Here is a 7,256-nt window from a genome sequence, read left to right on the forward strand (position 1 = left end):
TTCTATGGGGCACAATAATAAAAATATGGGGACAATAGGGGCACAACAATAACAATAAGGAATACAATGAAAATATTAATGGGGGAATCACTAGTATTATAGGGACCTAACATGCCCCTCACCTTCAAAAAAGTGTTGTCCTCAATTCTTGAGTAGTTCTGGATGCTTTTGCATAAAATTCTCATTCTCCCATGTGGAATCTTTAGCGAGTAAGTTCTTCCACTTGATGAGATACTACGAAATTGATTGATTACGTAGCCGTGGAGTTCTTGTTTCTGTGACTGCTTCAGGTTCTAATATTATTTTTCCTTCCTTGTCAAGTTCTAGCAATATTGTTTGAACTGGGAGCTTGTCACTTATAACCTTATTTAAGCATGAAACATGGGAAATTGGGTGCAATTGGGAAGCTGCAGGAAGCTCCAATTTGTATGCCATAGTACCAATATTTTGCAACACCTTGTACGAAGCATAATACTTTGGTGATAATTTATTATCCTTCTTAGCTTTTTTTAGGGAAATTTGTTTATATGGTTGTAGTCGTAGGAATACCAGTCACCTACATCAAAATTTCTTTCGCTACGATGTTGATTTGCCTGTTGTTTCATTCTATTCTGCGCCAAAGTGAGGTTATCCTTGAAGAGTTGGAGAACTTGTTGTTGATTCTCAATGCGATCTTCCACTTCTTAAACCTTATAATTTTCTCTTAAATGTGATGTGATGGATGATGGATGATATCCATAAAGTGCCACAAATGGGGTCATTTTTGCTGCAGTATGGAAGGAAGTGTTATACCACCATCGAGCCAGAGGAAACCATTTGACCCATTGTGTCTGTTTATCATATACAAAGTAACAAAGATATACTTCCAAACATCTTTTTTACTATATCAGTTTTCCCATCAGATTGAGGATGATAAGATGAGCTATGAGCTAACTGAGTACCAAGACAAGAAAATAATTGTCCAAAAATTTCTAGTGAAAATGGGATCTTTGTTTCTTACAATAATGATTGGGTTTGCATGTAGCTTTTGAATGGTTTCCATAAATGTAGTAGAAACTGTACTGGCTTTAAATGGATGAGATAACACACAAAAGTGTGTATACTTGGTATGTCTATCAACTACCACCATGACGGCACTCTTTCCTTCGGACTTGGTTAAACCTATGATAAAATACATTGAAACCTCCTCCCAACGTTGGCTTGGAATGGATAAAGGTTGTAATAGACCTGGGGTCTTAGTTGTTTCAACTTTATTTTGTTGGAAAACCAAACATTCCGCCACAAATTTTTGAATATCTGATTTAAGGTCATCCCAAAAAAATTCCTGCTTAATCTTGTGGTAAGTTTTTAAAAATCCTAAGTGCCCTCCTACGGCAGAGGTGTGCAATTCCATAAGAATATTTTGTTTGAGTTGGGAATTCTTACATAGGTATAAGCAATCTTTGTACCATGATGAATCATTTTTCCAGCTAAATGTATCAGATGTACTGGGATCTTGTTGTAGGTTTTGAATGAGTTCCCACACTTCTTCATCATTCTTCCATTCATCCATTTCTTCGTTTATCCAATCTGATTGGATAATAGAAATGGTGCAAAGCAATGCTTCCACATCCTCATCCTTTCTTGAGAGTGCATCTGCCACAACATTTTGCTTCCCTTTTTTGTAGATGATTTCAAAGTCATAACCCAACATCTTTGTGACCCATTTTTTCTGCTCTTTTGAAGATAAAATTTGTTCTAAAAAGTATTTAAGACTATCATGATCCATTTTTACCTTGAAGTGTCTTCCCATTAGGTAGGGTCGCCATTTCTCAAGTGCATGTAGTATTTCCAATATTTCCTTCTCATAAATAGCTTTATGTAAATACTTTCCTTCGATTGGATGACTTTTGAAAGAAACAGGTGTTTCTTCTTGCATTAAAAAAACACCAATTCCATTTCCCAAGGCATCACATTCCACAACAAAGGTTTTTGTGAAGTCTGGTGTAGCTGAGACCAATGCTTGTCACAGTGCCTCTTTAAGATGTTCAAAGGCCTTCGTTGCTTCCAGAGTCCATGAAAATGCATCTTTCTTCAATAATGTTGTTAGAGGTGCTGCTATTCTCCCATAATTCTTAACAAACTTGTGATAATACCCTGTCAACCTGAGAAATCCTCACAAATGCTTTATGGATGTGGGGATTTTCCATTCCTTAATGGCCTGAATTTTTCTAGGGTCTACCTTAACACCTTCACCTTCATGAGATACAATATTACCCAGATATTCCACCTCTTGTACTCCAAAGAAACATTTGGATATTTTTACATATAATTGTTTCTCCTCCAATAGTTTGAGCACCCTGTCAACATGTTGAACATGATCCTTCCAAGACTTGTTGTAGATTAGTATATCATCAAAAAATACTAACACAAATTTTCTAAGGAAGAGTTTGAAAATGGAATTCATCAAACCTTGAAATTTTTAAGGTGCATTGGTAAGGCCAAAAGGCATGACCAAAAATTCATAATGACCCTCATGAGTTCTAAAAGTTGTTTTCAGAATGTCTTCAGTCTTCATTCTGATTTGATGATATCCTGAACGGAGATCGAACTTGGTGAAGTAAATTGTTCCATTCAATTCATCCAATAATTCATCAATGACAAGAATGGGAAATTTATCTTTAATAATGAGCTTGTTGAACTCCCTATAATATGGACACATGCACCATGATACATCCTTCTTGTGCACCAATACTGCTGGAGCAGATAAAGAACTCTGTCTAGGTTGAATTATACCAGCCTCTAGCATTTCTGTAACCATACGTTCAATTTCACTCTTTTGGGCATAGGAATATCTGCAAGGCCTGATGTTTGGAGGAACACTTCCTGGAATCAAATGAATAGCATGATCATGATCACGAATAGGTGGGAGGCCTTTGGGAGTCTCAAATACCTTGGAATGATTGTCCAAGACTTTTTGGAGATCTGGAGAAATATATGATTTCGATGTGGGAACCTGTAGCGAACATAATTGTGCAATTACACCTCGTTGTTCTTTCTTTAGAAGCTTTGCCATTCCGTTAGAGCTGATTATCTTTCCCAGTTTCCCTGTGATACCCCTTAATTCAACTTCCTTTCCTTCCGAAACAAATTTCATGGAAATTTCTTGAAAATTAAAAGCTATTGTACCCAAGGATTGTAGCCATTAGACTCCTAGTACAAAATCAACACCATCCATCGGAATGGAAAGCATTGGGCTATTCAATACATATTGTCCAATGGATAAATTGATATTATGGCACTTTTCAGAGCAATTTATGGTTCCTCCACTTAACACTCTGGTGCAAGATATAGGAAGAAATTCAATTCCTTGGCTATCTTACAATGAATAAAATTATGGGTACTTATCGAATAAATCAATACTACTACATTTTCCTTCTTGATATGTCCTTCTATCTTGATAGTTTGAGGAGTGATAATTTTGGCCAATGCATTACAAGATATGGTCAGATTCATTTCTTCTTTCTATAGGTTTTTTCCCCAGTGTATATCCTCTTCTTTTGACGTTTCTTGTTCCTTTTCTTCCTCCTCTTCACAGTCTATGTAAAATAATTTCTTCTCAGCACACTTATGACCTTTACTGTATTTGCTATCACAACTGTAACAAAGCCATTTTTCTCTTTTTCCTTCCAATTGTTGTGGTGTCAACATTGTAGGTGTGGAAGGCTAATAGAAACAACACTTCCATCTTTATAGTTGTGAGTGGTAGGCTTCCTTGTTGCCATAATTTTGCTTTCCATTTTTCATGCCAACCTGAATGTCTTCTCCAATGAATCAAGTTCCCAAAGTCGAACCTCATGTTGGATGTTATCCTTTAAATTCCCTATGAACACATCAATCCTATGCTCCTATGGAATATCTTTTACCCTTATATTCAATTTTTGGAAGTCGTCAATGTGCTCCGACATTCAACCCTTTTGTTTGAGATTTATCAATTGGCTAAAAAAGGTTTTGTTTTTTGTATCCTCATATTGTGCTATCATTTCTTCTGTAAAAGTTTCCCAAGTGACAATTTGTTTACGAGAGAAAAGGCATCAGTACCATACAAACTGATTTGGTTCCAAATATAAAGTTGCAATACGTACATTTTGTGTGTTTTGCACATTATGGGGATCGAAATATTGCTCCATCTGTAGTATCCATGTTACAGGATCCTTGTCATCAAACTTCCTCATATCAATCTTTGGAACATGGTGTGTCTTCAATCCAACATTAGAGTCTATGAAATCATGATTAACATTTCTTTTGTTCTCGTCATTAGTTTCATTTACTACCCTTTCGCCATTAGTAAGCATTTCTTATAGCAACTTTGTCAAATCTGTCTTCAATATTCCATGTTGCCTTTAAGTTTTTCTTATATACCATCCATCTTAGCTTCCATGCCTTTCTTTAAACCATCCATATTAGCTTCCACACTTTTCTTTAAACCATCCATCTTAGCTTCCATTCCTTTATTTAAACCATCAATCTTCGCTTCAATTACTTTTTGTGAGAGTGAATTTTGTTGCACTTGGTCTCGTAATTTTGATATATCATGTTGGGTCCCTATAATACTAGTGATTACCCCATTACTATTGTAGTTATACCCCTTATTAATATTGTTGTGCCCCTATTGCCCCCATATTGTTATTACTGTGCCCCATAGAATCCCTATATTGTTATTTTTGTGGCTTTATATTATTATTGTTAGGTCGGCTGGATTATATTGTGACTCCTTAGACTCCTATATATAGAAAGGAGGTTTTGTCATTTGAATCATCCAAGAATTGTTCATTTATGTAATGTAAAGGAGGTTGCCCCCTCGAAGAGGCTGAATTCTAAGGCGTTGATCTATCTTTTCTATCTTTTCTTGAGCTGGTTTCATAACATTTGGTATCAGAGCTTTGGATTCTAGGGTTTCGTTGCTCCAAACAGGTCATCGTGGAATTTTCACTATAACGTTTTTTCTGCGATGTTTCAGAAGTTTCAAAAAAAACCCATTTGAGAAGAAATCGCACTGAACCTCAGGTCCGAATTTCAGAGCTTTTCGCGCTATATTTGCGGAGATATGATCTGAGGAAGTTGGTCTTTTTGCAGACTCCTGAATTACATTCCAAATAGGTGACCTGGGGAAAATCGTCATAACTTTCTCTCTGGAGATCGGATTGAAATTTCGTAAGAAGGTATAGAAAGAGAATGGACTGTAGTTTCTTGTATGCATTTTTCAGATCCAAAGGTCGAAACAGTGACTTGTGGCACGTCGTAGAAGTTTTCTCTACTGAACTAGTCTATAATCAAGTCACTGTGGGAGATTTCGCATAACTCTTCCTTGGACAATTCAATTTGGGTCAGACTTGTGGCATTGGAAAGAGGGCACAAAAGGCTACTACAGGTCACAAATTCAGAACTATATGATTGGAAAGTACAGAGATACATCAGAGGCAATATCGATCTCCTACAAAGAGAAAAAAGGTGTGTAGATTTTCTTAAATTTTTGCTTAAGCTTGGTTTGAAAATTTATTTTGAAGGAATTCAAAGGGCATAATAGAGCATTATTATCGATAATTGATGCCCTGAGGAAAAAAAATGCAAACACCTAGTAAGGAACCTGAAAACTCTAGCATGACTCATGAAGAAGAAGAAGAAATGCAACATGATATATCAAAATTACGAGACCAAGTGCAACAATTGTCACTTGCACAAAAAGGAACAGAATCTAAGATGGATGGTTTAAAGAAAGATGTAGAAGCTAAGATGAATGGTTTAAAGAAAGGTGTAGAAGCTAAGATGGACGATTTGAAGATAGATTTGAAGACAGACATGGCGAATTGAAGATAAATATGAATAAGTTGCTACAAGAAATGGTCACTAAGGGTGAAAGGGTACTAAAGGAAACTCATGATGAGAACAAAAGAAATGTTAATCATGATTCCATAGACTCTAATGTTGGATCAAAGACTCACCATATTCCAAAAATCGATATGAGGAAGTTTGATGGCAAGGATCCCGCCACATGGATATTACAGATGGAGCAATTCTTCGATCTCAATAATGTGCAAAACACACAAAAGGTACGTATGGCAACTTTATATTTGGAACCAAATCAGTTTGTATGGTATCAATGGCTTTGCTCTCGTAAACAATTTATCACTTGGGCAATTTTTACGGAAGAATTGATAGCACATTATGAGGATACAAAAAGCAACACTTTTTTTAGCCAATTGATAAGTCTCAAACAAAAGGGTTCAATAATGGAGCACATTGAGGAGTTCCAAAAATTGAACATAAGGGTAAAAGATATTCCAGAGGAGCATAGGATTGATGTGTTCATAGGGTTTTTAAAGGATAATATCCAACATGATGTTCGCCTTTGGGAACCTGATTCATTAGAGAAGGCATTCAGGTTAGCAAGAAAAATGGAAAGCAAAATTATGGCAACCAGGAAGCATACCACTCACAACTATAAAGACGGAAGTGTTGTTGCCCCTAGTCTTCCACAACCTATAAGGTTGACACCACAACAATTGGAAGAAAAAAGAGCAAAAGGGCTTTGTTACAGTTGTGATAGCAAATACACTAAAGGTCATAAGTGTGCTGAGAAGAAATTATTCTACATAGATTGTGAAGAGGAAGAAGAAAAGGAGCAAGAAAGGTCAAAAGAAGAGGATATACTCCAGGAACAAAGCCTAGATGAAGAAAAAATAAATCCGACCATATCTTGTAATGCATTGGCGGGAATTACCACTCCTCAAACCATCAAGATAGAAGGACAAATCAAGAAGAAAAAGGTAATAGTGTTGATTGATTCAGGAAGCACCCACAATTTTATTCATTGTAAGGTAGCAAAAGAATTGAATTGCTTCCTATATCCAGCACCAGAGTGTCAAGTGATGATTGCAAATGGAGGAACAATAAATTGCTCTGGAAAGTGCCATAATATCAAGCTATCCATGGGAGAATATGTATTGACTAGCCCAATGCTTTCCATTCCAATGGGAGGTGTTGATGTTGTACTAGGAGTCCAATGGCTACAATCCTTGGGTACAATAGCTTTTAATTTTCAAGAACTTTTCATCAAATTTTCTACGGAAGGAAAGGAAGTTGAATTAAGGGGTATTGCAGGGAAACCAGGAAAGATAATCAGCTCTAATGGTATGACAAAGCTTCTAAAAAAGGAGCAAAGAGGTGTAATTGCACAATTATGTTCGCTAGATGTTTCCACATCGGAATCATCTATT

This window comes from Pinus tabuliformis, chromosome 6, assembly GCF_031772625.1.
Source record: "Pinus tabuliformis cultivar Carrire ecotype Pingquan chromosome 6, CPIR1, whole genome shotgun sequence".
In the NCBI taxonomy this organism is placed as follows: domain Eukaryota; kingdom Viridiplantae; phylum Streptophyta; class Pinopsida; order Pinales; family Pinaceae; genus Pinus; species Pinus tabuliformis.